The 14,691-nt window shown below is 46.5% G+C and overlaps 1 pseudogene across 1 annotated transcript in view; it reads left to right on the top strand.

Annotated features, from left to right (window-relative positions):
• The window catches only part of LOC146830586 (solute carrier family 12 member 6-like), a 1,160,668-nt pseudogene that overhangs the window by 562,009 nt on the left and 583,968 nt on the right, over positions 1–14,691 (top strand). Inside the window, exon 6 of the transcript XR_014961448.1 lies at positions 3,515–3,645. The product of XR_014961448.1 is annotated as a solute carrier family 12 member 6-like (transcript). The remainder of the gene's footprint in view (positions 1–3,514; positions 3,646–14,691) is intronic.

Genomic DNA, 14,691 nt, shown 5'->3' with positions numbered 1-14,691 from the left:
GAAGCAAGGAACCGACGCATCACCTTCCTTGTGTGTAAGGAACCGACACATCACCTTCCCTGTGGCCATTTTGTTTGTTTTGCGTGACACATCCAAGGTACTTTATGATAAAAGTGTTGCATTTACAACTTGCATTGAACTGAACTATTTCTACCATTTGAAAGCCTTATTTTTAATACTGTATTGAGGATTTTTGTCGTTTGGTCTTGTTTTGGTTTAGATAAAGATTACTTATTTTTCTAAACTGGCGTGGTGTCCATTTGTAGTGTTTTCACTGTATTACTGTATGTGTTCACAAATGCTTTACACTCTGCCTCTGAGATAAGCCTGTCTGCTCGTGCCAAGCTACCAAGGGGGTGAGCAGCAATTATTTTAGGAATTTATCCCGCTTACCCTGACTAGAAGCAAGGGTCCCTATTTGGACAAAGGTACCTACGTTTGCCAACTAGAGACCCCCATTTCAAACAATGGGGAAGCCTTTCACTCTTTTGTACCTTTGTTGTGGGTCTTCCCTGACATGAGGCTCCCAATTACACTTCAGTGTCATTCTGACACTATGGAGCAAAGTCTAGAACTGGACAGTGTGGGAGGAATTAGCATATGTTAGCAACTGTCTGAAACTATTCCCAGAATTGAAATACATAGTATCCGTTTTGGACAAAAACTACTTGCTGGTTTTGGGGTCTTACACCACTAGAGTCTGAGCAACTGTTCTGTGCTTCAATGTGGCTGTGGTTGCTGGCTGTCCACCTCTTTTCAACAAGTTTGGGGAAAGAGACCTTGAAGTTGTACAGCATGCTTAGAGGCAAAACTCCTTTAGCTTTTTTTTATTTTATTTTAGAGATGGAGCCGACTGACTGCTGAGGAGCCAATCAAATAAATACTTTCTAGAAGAGGGGGACTGCGATGTCCTGTGTCAGGGCACAGTTTAAAAAACTGCCATTGCAGCCCACTGAAAGATCTGCCCTGCCAGGCCATGAGGTGTGAGGCCTTCAGACCTCAAATCGCATGCCCCTAGAGAGTTCTCAGAAGCACTCATGATGGTAGAGTGCTTATAGAAGCCACCAGTGGATTTCTGTCACAGAAGATGTAACGCCTGCAAAAACTTTGTGGGGAGGAAATTAACACCATGTTTGGTGGCCTTATCTAGAGAACCAGAAGTGCTAGGCTCAAATATCACATTGCAATGGGAGGTGGATTCCGCCTCTATTTCTTTATCACTGCTGCAATCCGGGATGGGCTGTTTCCTTTGGGTGGCGTATTTGTGTTTGGCCCGAGGAAGGTTCCCCTGTGAAGATCCATCAGACCCAAGATCAAATCAAGTGGAGCATGGTCTCTTTTTCACCATCATTGTCTCTGACCCTGCCTTCATCAAGTAACTTCAGCTGAGGTAGTCCGCATGAACTTGCTCGATGGTTCGTGTCTTCCCTGCCCTTCCCTGGGACTCCTGAAAATGTTCTCACAGCTTGCCTCAGGTTATTGAATTGAGTAAAGGCTGGATTGCACTTGTGCCTAGGCTTCCTCTTTGAAGAGCATAGTACAATTATTGTTTATTAAAGACTCTAAAGTTGGCAACATAAATGTTCCACTTTGAGGACTGGTGAACCTCTCTATTCCTGCCTCAATATCGTTGGGCACTCTAGTAGAGTGTATCCATGTTTTTACCTTGAGCTGTGTAGCTCATACATGTTTAATACCCTTTTTAGGAGTATGTTTAATGGAGCACATTTGGTTGTATTAAGCTAATACATTGTGTCGAATATGATTTTAAATGGGGGAGATGTAAAGTTTGTTTGTAACCTGATCAATTTAGGAACATTTCTTAACAAAAAGAAATCTGTGCTATGCACCAATATGTAATCAGACAGTAAACCAGGTCCCCTGGATAAAAATATAAATTGATGCTTGTGAATACATAATATCTCATTCATACAAACAAACAATACTCAAGCCCTTAAATACAGTTTGGGAAAATTAGGCAACAAAGGGCCCAAAAAAAGTCCCACAATTGTGACTTCCCAATTAGTGATTCAATCTCGAAAAGATGTGTTTTGAAATTACTGGTAATTGCTTTAACCCCTCCCCTGCTCATGACGGAGCCATTCCGTCATGAGCCACGGTTGCCGTGTGCTCATGACGGAGTGGTTCCGTCATGTCGCGGCCGTTGGCGGCCTCTCCGCTCACGCGGCGCTGTTTCCCCGCCTGTGCGGGGGGACAATGCAACTGGGCGGAGTCATGACGGAACCACTCCGTCATGAGCACAGCTCAACCGTGGCTCATGACGGAGTGGCTCCGTCATGAGCACAGCGCCACCGCGCTGCCCCCCAACCCCCCCCCAGCGCTGCGGCGGAATTCCCGCCGCAGCGAAAGGGTTAAAGCCTGCTGCATATTTAGTAGTTACTTAATAAGCAACCATAATTGTCTGGGTGGACCCTTGATCATGATCATGTTGATATTTATCAGTGGGCTCCAACCTATTCCATGATAAGGGCTACTTATTTAGAATGGATTCATCCAGAGCTACTAATATTATTTGAGTTGTATACATCAAACAAGAGTACATGAGTGGCCACCGTATGCATGATTACAGGCTCTGATCACCTCAGTGTAGGATTGCCAGCAGTAATGTAAAAAAGGCCTGGTCAATTTGGAATGCCTCTTAGGAGTAATACAGCCACAGTTGCAATGCCCTTCTGGCACCAAGGTAGATATATTTGTAATAACTCTGCCAATTCTGCAAGTTGTATCACTCAATATCCGTTTTAAATATACTTTGGAAGTTATGGGTTTGTTGATTAAACGCGTTTTCGTCTCAAATATAGTCTTTTTGTCTACAGGAGAGCTCCCCGCAGGTCACTGAAGAGCTACCAGTAGCTCACTAGCTACTTGTTGGAAGAGCTTGAACTTATATACACGTTATTGGATACAAGTCCCTCTATTACCAGATATGAATTTTATCACCTTTACTGCTTCAAAGTACAGCTCTAATTATTATCCCTTTCAGGCCAGTTTAATATTGCTCAATATAAATATGCCTCTTTTTGGAAGTACTGCTCTTACTTTATTAGCTAATAATCTCTTTGAACAAAAGTGTTTCAGAATTATACCTTTCTTTAATTTATTAAAAAAGAAACGCAGCTCCTCATGGAGTAGGTGGCTTTCTATGCCAGGTATATTCCAAGAGATGGCAGAAATCTATCTCCCTGAGAACAGGAAATATTCTGCGGATTATCCCCTCCTTTAACCCTATCCAGACCCTACCAGTAGCAATTTCTCCTCCTTTGTATCCAGTTAACATATTTGCAATCTAAAACCAGCGTCAATAGCCATCACTCCTCTCTGTCTTGATAGATAGTAATATTAGTGTTCGCACACTAACCTGAAATTCTGATGTTCAGTTTTCAATTGTCTCCGACTGAGTAGATGTTCATCTATGTGTATCATCCTTTCTAAGCGTCTCAAGCCCTTAGTCTTATAGCCTCTCACAACCTGTCCCTTTTGTTTGCCTTCACAGCCGGAGGCTCTTACTTCATGATTTCACGTGCTCTAGGCCCAGAGTTCGGAGGAGCAGTGGGGCTTTGCTTCTACCTTGGAACCACCTTTGCAGCCTCCATGTACATCCTGGGTGCCATTGAAATCTTTTTGGTAAGTGTCTCTGCGAATTTTGGAATCTGGTGTCATTGTTGCAAATAGCTGCTAGTGGAATGTGAGCAAGTGTTTAATATTGTTTAGCCAGTTTACACACACGGAAAGACAGGAAACTGTGGAACAGGTTCGGCCCTCCAATTATTGCTCAAAGTGGGTTGGTGCTAATTTCCTACCCCCATTTGCACTCATTACAAAGACCTTAATCTATGTGACCAGACTGGAGTGCTGCAGGCTGTGGGCTCACCCTGCCCTTGTTGGTAAGACTGAATTTATATTAGTAGTCTTGAGACCATCGGCCTCTGATCTCCAGCGACAGATGACCAACTTGAGAAAAGGGATACAGCTCCTCCAGGATAGATCAGAGGAAGCTGAAGGGCAGTTGCGCCAAAATAATATCTGCATCATTGGACTCCCTGAAAAGATTGAAGATCCTTCTGTGGTCCATTTGATTTAAATATGGCTAAATCAGACTGTGCTCCTGGGGGAGTTCTTCTCTGCGGAGAGGGCACATAAAGTCCCTGTGTGGTCTTTAATCCCCCAATCCACTCCGTATCTCCCCTGGAATGCCCCCATGTCCAATGGTGGAGCACTTATTTTTGTTTACTGTGAGAGAGACCATATTTTCCGTGTAGCTATCAAACATGGCCTATGAGAACTGAAGGGCAGTAAAACCTGCTTCTACCCCTATTACACAAGATGAATATAGTGTAGAAGGCAGAGTTTCCTGGAAGTCAAGAGCACACTGCAACAATTAAACCTTCTCCTATGGCTGGATCTTTACATAGTGCTGGCAGATGGCAAGATATTTTTTCATTGCACCGGTGCAGGTCTTGTCGTGGCTGGAAATGACAGGGCATGACATTTGTCTGGTGAAACAACGTTCAGAACAAGTTCGGAGGCCAAGGTAGCGTCCATGTCATATAGTGAAAGCCCCGGCTAGGGAGCAAGATGTGGCCGCACTGGCCTCGCTGGTTCAAGATTTATGGGACCTTGCAGAGGCAGCATAGATCTGATATACCAGATTAAGGTTTCGACTCATTGGCATCAGGAGATGTGTTATTGTCCCAACAAGGCCATACAGTCTCTCTAATGACAGAGGATGGCATTGCCTGAGCTCTTTTTGCCCTTTGCAGTGAGGTTCTGTATGATGGCCTGGTCTTGTTGTGTTGTTGAGCAGAGCAGCAAATGGTCCGGTTTTTGTGCCATTTCAAAATCCATATTGATGTGGCAGCGAAACAGTGATACCGCTGGAGATAATTCTAGCTACCCCCATATGCTAATACACAATTGCAACTGTAATAAGTTTGTGTTCAAGGCATGTGAGCTGTAGATCACATGCTGTGCATAGCGTGGCATCTAGTGTTGGGTCCGGATGTTTGCACTTTGTTTAAGTTTGAAGAAGTCTTTTCCAGTCACGAGGTAAGTGACTCCTCCTTTCGGTGATAGTGCGCATGGGCATCAACTCCATTGTTGAACTGTTTTTTTCCGCCATCGGGTTTGGATGTGAATTGCTGCGCTCCGGTTTGGCACCGTTTCTCGGGTTCCCTTCGACGCGCAGTCCACTACCCTCGACTGTATTGTTTCTCGATCGCGTTTCCTATTCTCTGCTTATTGTTTCGAACCAAGAATCTTTGATCCGAAAACTCGTGGAGGGCCGTTGGGCCACCCGCGCTGGGCTCGCTAGCAGGTCTCGTGCCAAGTTTCCGCATACCAACCTGCACGAAGTGTGCAATCTCTGCTTGTCCCCGGAACATGCCAAGAAGGACTACAATGCGTGCTGATCGTTTCGATCGAAGAAGATGCTCCGTGACCGTCGGGCTCGACGTAACGAAATGCAACAAGGCGGCTCCGTACCGGACATCTTCGGAGAAGATTCCAACCAAGAACACGCTCAAAGAGCCGAAGAAGAACAACATGTATCGGTGTCCGAAGCCGACTCCGACATGGAAGAGAGAAGTGGAGTACAATACACAGGGTCGACGTACCATGAGTACAGAAACCCCCTTAACCCAACAACCAAAACCTTAAAAGGCTCAGGTCCTTCCTTTGCCTACGGGCCAGGGTCGGCACCAAGAAAAAGCCTTTCGGCTCGTGATCGAGTCAGCCTCTTAGCGGCACCGAACCAAAGTCCTCGGCACCGAAAAGCAAGCATGTCCAGCCTCCATATTTGTCCAAGCCTATATCTTCGGTGCCGAAGAGTTTGGAGCCGAAACTCTCGATGCCGAAAACTCCAACTAAAGAGAAAAAGACTTTTGGTCCGATGTTCCAACTCCGGATCCGAAACAAAAAGAACTGGTAATCAACCCAGATACTGGACATATTCATGTCAAGTTACCTGAAAAAAGGAAATTGGCACATCAGGATGAGCATCATATACCTCTAAAGAAAAGGAATATGGCTACAAACCCATCACCACCTGATATTCCACCTTCTTCACCTACTAATCCTCACCTACTTATTACCCCCACTAATTCACCACCACCACTATCACCTGACCCACAGGATGAGGGTGTTGGGGACGGGGAGGGGGAGGGGATGACAACAGGCACACACGATGTTGATCCATGGAAGGATTATAATACTGATCGACATACAGATACTTACCCTGATTTGTATCCATCAAGGCCATCACCTCCTGATGACAATATAGGTAATATTGAGCTTCTTAATAGGGCTGCTCACTATCATGGGGTGGAATTACATAAAGAAACTTTTGAGGAGGACTTCTTATTCGAGACATTAAGCTCCACTCAGAAAACAACACACACTTTACCAATGCTTAAGGGGATGCTTAAGCATGCAGATGCCCCTACTGACCCTGCTTACATCAAAGGTCAACTGCCCTTAGACTCTTTGGTGGTCTCTGTTGCTCGTAAAAGAGCAAATTCTCAAACAGGTAAAGCTCCTCCTCCTGATAAATAGTCCATGTTAATTGATGCCTCTAGTAAAAGGGTAGCTTCTCAGGCAGCTAATCACTGGTGCATTGCTCAGGCTTTGCAAGCCAGATATGATGGAGCTCATTATGATGAGCTGGAAAAACTTATCCAATATCTACCTGATGAGCATACAGCTAAGGCAAATGATCTCATACAAGAAGGAAAACTCATTACCAATACCTCCATCAAATGTGCATTAGACAGGGGCGTAACACAGGCCCCTGCATCCCCTGCAGTGGTGGGGGGGGGGGGGGCAGCTGCAGGGGGCCCCCCTCAGAACAGAACTACGGTCTGAGGCCTCCGGATAAAACGCGAAGTGGGGGCCCCTCTGTGTACATTGCAGGGTGTCCCTTTAACTTTTGTTACGCCACTGGCATTAGATGCAGCAGACACAGCAGCACGTGCAGAAAACACAAGTGTGTTGCTACGCAGACACGCATGGTTAAGAATATCAGGTTTCAGACCTGAGGTACAGGCCTCCATTCTTAATCAACCTTTTGACAAGGAACACCTATTTGGCCCAGCAGTTGACATGTCGCTGGAAAAAATGAAAAAAGATACTGAGGTCGCAAAGTCCATGGGGGCTTTACAATTACCTGCTAGTAGAGGTTTCTTTCGCCGCTCCTTTTAAGGGGGTGGTTTCAAAACTGTTACCACAGAAAATCCCTCCTCCTCTTACAAGTGCAACAATCAATCGCCCTCATCAAGAGGATATTTTAGAGGAGGTTTTAGAGGAAACAATGGTAGGGGAAGAGGCAGAGGCAACTCCACACGCACTTCCCCCGCTAATAACACAGTGACTTGCTTCCACTAACCTCTGATCATTCCACTCCTGTTGGGGGACGTCTCTCTCAATTTCTCTCTGTCTGGAACACCATCACCTCAGACAAATGGGATCTACAAATTATTCAATAAGTTTACTGCCTGGAACTTACAGACACTCCCCCCAAACATTCTTCCAAGATCATATGCAATGTCACAGGAACATCTCACCCTTCTAAAAAAGAGGTTCAATCTCTGTTAGAAAAAGGAGCAATAGAGCCAGTCCCATTAAAACATCAGGGAACAGGAGTATACACCCTATACTTCTTAATTCCCAATAAGGACGGATCTCTCAGGCCTATACTGGAACTCAATCTATACATTCAATCAGACCACTTTTACTTGATCACTCTACTAGTACTTTCACTACTTCAACAAGGTGACTTCCGGTCCACTCTGAACTTAAAGAATGCCTATTTTCATATCCCAATACATCCTGCTCATCGCAAATACCCAAGGTTCGTAGTAGCAGGACAGCATTATTAGTTCAAGGTGCCCCCATTCGGAGTAACAACCGCACCCAGAGTTTTCACCAAATGCTTTGCAGTAGTCGCAGCTCACCTTCGAAGACAACACATTCACATCTTCCCATATCTGGACGACTGGCTCATAAAAGCCAGCTTGTAAAACAGCTGTCTGTCACACTCGTAAAAGAGTGCAGTTGCTCCACGAGCTTGGATTCACAGTAAACCTGTCTAAGTCTCATCTACAGCCATTCAACACACAGGGGTATCTGGGAGCCACAATAGATACACAAAAGGCTTTGGCCTACCCCAATCTGGCCAGAATACGCAACATGCAAAAACTGCTCTGCCAGTTTCAGCCTCATCACTCATTGCCAGCTCGAGTGTTCATGCAGTTACTAGGGATGATGGCGTCTTGCATACTAATAGTCCCTTACGCAAGACTTCACATGCGTCCCCTTCAAGAGTGCTTAGCACGTCAGTGAAACCAGTCTCCGGGTCGGTTATCGGATCTAGTGTTGGTGGACGGCCGCACCCATCGTTCTCTGCAGTGGTGCAATACACAAAACCTTTCAAAAGGGCGGCCCTTTATCGACCCAGTTCCACAGATAGTGCTAACAGCAGACGCATCGCTCACTGGTTGGGGAGCTCATCTCCAAACACATACAATTCAGGGCATGTGGAGCCTGCAGCAAAAGCAACTCTCCATAAACCATCTAGAGCTGCTAGCAAGTTTTCTAGCTCTCGAAGCGTTTCAAGTTCATCTAGTAGGCAAAGCTGTCCTGGTCCATACAGACAACATGACAGCAATGTACTATATGCACAACTAGCACGGACCATCTGGAGATGGGCCATACGTCACAAAATGTTTCTCCTGGCAGATCACCTTCCAGGAGTAAAAAATCAGGTTGCAGATCTGCTCAGTCGTCAAAGACAACAGATTCACGAATGGGAACTCCACACTCAAGTTCTCCTCCCATTCTTTCAGATGTGGGGCTTTCCAGACATAGATCTGTTCGCCGCAAACCTAAACGCAAAATGCCCAAACTTCGCATCCAGACATTCTCACCCATTGTCCAAGGGCAATGCACTGTGGATGAATTGGTCAGGGATGTTTGCCTACGCTTTTCTGCCTCTCCCACTCGTTCCATTACTGGTTCAGAGGCTCAGACAGGCGTCCTTGACATTAATCCTAGTTCCTCCCACATGGGCTCGGTAACCCTGGTTCACAACCCTGTTGGAGTTCTCAGTAGTTCCTCACTAAAAACGACACCTCACTCCCAATATGCTCACTCAGAGCCATGGAGAAATAAGTCATCCAGATCCCAGCAATCTAAACGTTATGATCTGGCACCTGAAATTTTAGAGTTTGGCTACCTTAATCTTCCACCAGACTGTATTAATATTATCAAAGAGGCTAGACGTCCTACCACAAGAGCATGGTATGCAACAAAGTGGAAGCGATTTGTGATATACTTCAATAACAATCAAATAGATCCATCTTCAGTTCAAAACATAATTTGCTATTTACTACATCTGCAGCGTTCCAATTTAGCGTACTCTTCTTCCATACGCTTACATCTTGCTGCAATAGCTGCATACCTACAGAACAGACAACATCTGTCTCTTTTTAGAGTGCCCGTCATCAAAGCATTTATGGAGGGAGTTAAAAGAATCATTCCTCCAAGACTTCCACCTGCTCCAGTGTGGAATCTCAACATTGTCCTCACCAGGCTAATGGGTCCACCCTTTCAACCATTGCATAAATGTGAGGTACAGTTCCTTACTTGGAAGGTAGCTTTCCTCATAGCTATCACATCTCTGAGGAGAGTGGGTGAGCTTCAGGCACTAACCATAGAAGAACCAATCATAAAAATACATCAAAACAAAGTGGTTCTGCGGACCAACCTTACATTTCTACCAAGTCATGTCTGCCTTTCATATCAACAAATTTGCTGAGTTGCCTGTGTTCTTACCTCAACCAGATTCTGTGGCAGAAACACTTTAGATGTGAAAAGAGCTATTCTTTTCTACATAGAAAGGACAAAACCGTTTCGGAAAACAAAACAACTATTGCAAGGTGGATAGTCAAATGCATTCAGATATGCTATGCAAAAGCAAAAATAATTGTAACAATTCTCCCTAGAGCACACTCCACTCGCAAACTAGGGGCTTTTATGGCATTTCTAGGAAACATACCCATAGATGATATCTGTAAAGCTGCAACATGGTCTAAACCTCACACATTCACAAAACACTATTGTGTAGATGTGTTAGCAAGTCAGCAAGCTAGTGTGGGCCGAACAGTTTTATGTACACTATTTCAGACCACTGCATCAGCTACAGGTTAGCCACCGCTTTGGGAGATAACTGTTGTTTAGTCTATGCACAGCATGTGATCTACAGCTCACTTGCCTCGAACCGAAAATGCTACTTACCCAGTGTGCATCTGTTCTTGCCATGTAGAGCTGTAGAGTCACATGCCCCCACCCGCCTCCCTGGGTACCTATACCTGTTGCAGTTACATCTTACTTAGATACATACATGCATGGACATCTCTTACTACTCTTACTAACTCTATTATAACCCTCTGCGGCAAACAATCTAACAATGGAGTCGAAGCCCATGCGCACTATCACCGAAAGTGCAAACATCCGGACCCAACACTAGATGGTGGGCTATGCTCAGCATGTGACTCTACAGCTCTACATGCCAAGAACAGATGCATACTGGGTAAGTAGCATTTTCCTTTGTTTGTTTAAATTTCTGTTGATTACTGTTGCTTGGGTTGCCAGTACATGTTTTCTCTGTTGACTGGGCCGTTATGACCATTGTATGGATTGATTATCATCTCCGACATCATGATATATAGCACAACTTGGGGATACTGTGAAGTATCTATGTACGGGTGCCCACAAGATACACTCTCCCACCTTTTTTCAACATGTTCTGTCCGTACTACCTTTCCACCAGAGAGGCGGGGGGCCATGAATGGCTCCCCCATTTTAGGAAACGACTCACTTTTGCACCATGATCCAGCAATACACATTTCTTACCTGGAACGTCAGGGGGATGGGCACACCTGCCAACCACTGTCACTTACATTCCTTTCTTAGACGTAGAATCATACAAATAGCCTGTCTGCAAGAAACCCACATGATACTATCCAAATTATGGAAACTGGAAAACAAATGGTGAGGCCTGATTAGGAGTACTACGTTCTCTGCATTCTCTTGGGGTTCATTGGTTTTGATAGCACACGGGTGCCTTACGCAATACAGTGCAAAACAGTGGATGTCAAGGGTAGGATTAATAAAGTTAAGGGTTTCCTGGATGGCACTCCATTAATAATTGCCTGTATATATGAGTATGGGACACATGCCATTCCTAGATAATATGGCACCACATGAAACTAGGACGCTAGGTGTTTCTTCCTTATGGGGAGGGGATTACAATCTGGCACGCCTGCTTGATATACGTTACAGGGCGAGATGGCTTTAGGTGTGTCTCGTACAATCTTATGTGTCTCGGAATCTCATATGTCTCTGCATCATAAGCATGCCAGAAGACCAATTGATGGCCTGGTAGGTAGAGATACATAAAGTGTTCCCGGTTTGTTATTAGACCCTGTGTAATACTGCTGTGCTGCATTCCTTTCACCATATTGTTAACTATGTGGAAGCTTGGTTGGTGTTTGGTCTTAGAGAGGCTTACTAGTCTATATTCTACTCTTGAGCTGTTTTGAAGAAGATAAAGGATGACTGTCATGGATTGTCGAAGTTTTTGATTTGAAAAACTGCAGTCGGTTTTCACCATTTTGAGTTGTGGCATGTATAATATTATTTAAAGGCTTCCCTGTAATGTTGCTGGGTGCCTGGCTATATGTAGCTTTCCCCCAAAGACTCGCAGGAAACGTTCTGCAGGTAGGAATAACCTTTATTACACATTTGGATAACTTTCCGAGAGAGCGCCGGGCAACACGCTCCGATCGCGTCTCTCGCTCGCGCGCTATGGCTCGCGCATGCGCAGTAGCGTCCGAACGGCCGCTACGCACATCCTCGTCATCACGTAGTGCGCGCGTCCACTAGACCGCGACACTACATATCTCCCCCTTTTCATATCACACACTCACAGTCCCCGACCCGGAGGTCAGTCCATTTCAAAGTCTCTGAACTTGGATGGTCTCACCACTGCTCTTCCCCCCCGGGTGTGTCTTACCGGAGTGGAATGACCTTCTCGGCTTCCCTCTGCGACCGGGCCTCCGTCGGTACCTTTCGGAGTGCCCTGGCTCTCTCTCTCTTTTACCTCGCCATCTTCTCCAGTGGTCTCCCCCAAGGGTCTTCCCCCCGAATTGTCTCTCTCTCTCTCTCGTTCACCACTCATGTTCTCTCCGTGACCTCCCTCGGTTGAGTCTGTGTCCTTTATCGGCCCTTCTGCCGGGGTTTCCCCTTCTGTGTACTCTCGGGGCCACTGTAAGATCTTATTGCATTTGGCCATGCGCTCGTGTGACCACACGTTACCGTCGCTGAGCAGTGCCGCCCGGTCATACACCTCATCTACTCTGAGGGGGGGGGAGTACTTGCTTTCTCCTTTCCGCTTAAGGACTGCCAGCTTCACTCTGACCCACTCCCCTTTTTCCAACGCCGTCTCTTTAGTCCTCTTGTGGCGGTTGTAATGTTCTGTATAGATGCGTTGTGCCTTCTGCAGGTTGTGCTGCACCACTGCTGGAGACCATTTGCTGGTGATGGTCTTCTCCTGCCACGCTACATTGTCTCTGGTGAAGGGTTGCCTTCCCCGTAAGATCTGGAAGGGACTGTACCCCGTACCGGTGGGGGTGATGCGGTACGCCCATATCGTGCTGAGTACTTCTTTCTCCCAGTCTTTGCCTCTTGTGATGGCCGCCTGTATGGAGCCCATCAGCACCCTATTAAACCTCTCTACTTGTCCATTGCTGGATGGGTGGTAAATCGAGGTGTGTCTGAGTATTATGCCGTTCCTGTTCGCAAACGTGACCCACTTGTCGGAGATGAACTGGGGGCCTTTGTCGCTGATAATGCTCCTGGGTATGCCTTCCCGGAGGAACACCGCCTTGAGGAAGCGTAGTATCTCGTCCGTGTCCATGATCTCGTTGATGTGCACTTCCGGTCATTTCGAGTATTTATCCACTAGTACACATAGGTATTTGGGGATTCCCTGGTCGTCCAGTATTGGCCCCAGGATGTCCACTGCTACCTCTTCCCACGGGTTGCTGGGGTTCGTGAATTTCCCTAAGGGTGGTCTCATGGGTATGAGTGTCTTGTCCGCCCCTAGGCACTGCGCACAGTCTCTCACGTGCCTCTCTACATGCGTGTCCATCCCTGGCCACCAGTAGGTTTGTTTTGTCCTGGCCTTTGTCTTCACAATTCCCAGGTGGCCTTCATGTAGTATGGCTAGCAGGGTAGGTACGATGTTCTCCGGTGGCACCACCCTGTCACCTCTGTAGACGAACACTCCGTCGTTGCCCACCGACAGCTCTTCTCTGACTTCGTAAAACTGCCTGATTTTTGATCTCTGTCTCCTTCTTTATGGCCATCCCCGCACGATGTACGCCTTGATGTCCTCCATATCACCATCCGCCTCATACGCGTTTTTACATTCCTGCCTGCTGATGGCTTTTTCCGGGTCGTCCGTCAGGGCCACCATCTCATCGTCGTCTTCCCTGTCATTGGCGGCGCTGTCCATTGCAGATGCCCTGCTGAGGTAGTCCGCTATTTTGTTTCTGGAGCCCGGGATGTACTCCACGTCGTACCTGTACTCCAGGAGTTTCAGTGTCATTTTCGCAATCCGGGGCGTGGCGCTGGCATGGCCGTCCGATGTCAGTACTTTTGTCAAGAATTCCTGTCATACAAGGGAAACACGCCCTTATGTAAACAGGAGAGCTGTTACATAACTCAAGGGAAACACGCCCTTATGTAAACAGGAGAGCTGTTACATAACTCAAGGGAAACACGCCCTTATGTAAACAGGAGAGCTGTTACATAACTCAAGGGAAACACGCCCTTATGTAAACAGGAGAGCTGTTACATAACTCAAGGAAAACACGCCCTATTGTCGTGGTCAGGTATAACTGAGTGCCACTAACCTGACAGCCGGATACAGCAGGAACGATGCTAGGTAATCTCCTCCCCTCAGAAGTGATACCTGCGCGCAGCGTATATATATGCGGCACAGATAACACTCCTACCGGGGAAGGGAAAAAAGGGACAAAGGAAACAAAAAATAGATTTGTCGCCTGCACTGCGGACGCACTTGGCGGGAAGGATGAGGTCTTGCTTCAGCTCCTCCCTCTAGTCTCTGAAATGAGAGCACAACATACATTCAGCAAGTTCTACAATCAAGCGTTTCCCAACCTCCTCCCACCTCTTTAGACTATAGCTCACAATGTGTATTTGCAAGGAAGCAGGCGTAGAAATAGGCGAATTCTTAGGATCAATAATGCAGCACTAGACTTAGACAACAGTCTTGAATAAGGAAGTTTGCAGGATACTTATCCAATCACGCCAAGCTCGGCAAGTCTGGCACCGACGTTGACTTTCTTCCAGCTGAAATCCAGCGCTATCATAAGCGCACCATGTGAAGAACAGTCCCTCCTGTACCAAGTTTAACAGCACTCTGGCAAGGGGGACGCTGACAACCAGGGACTCTTGCGGGGGAAGAGCGCGACTCCGTGGCAGTGTCGCGTTGGGAGAGTCTCCGGCAGGAAAGTTCAATTCTCCCAGGGCATTGTCACCGGTATGCCAGTAAAGAATAAAGTGTGGGGACACAGGTTGGAGTTCACCCAA

Source organism: Triturus cristatus, chromosome 5_1, assembly GCF_964204655.1.
Source record: "Triturus cristatus chromosome 5_1, aTriCri1.1, whole genome shotgun sequence".
Lineage (NCBI taxonomy): Eukaryota > Metazoa > Chordata > Amphibia > Caudata > Salamandridae > Triturus > Triturus cristatus.
The sequence above is the reverse complement of the archived record's forward strand: the minus strand, read 5'-3'. Positions and strand labels throughout refer to the sequence as shown.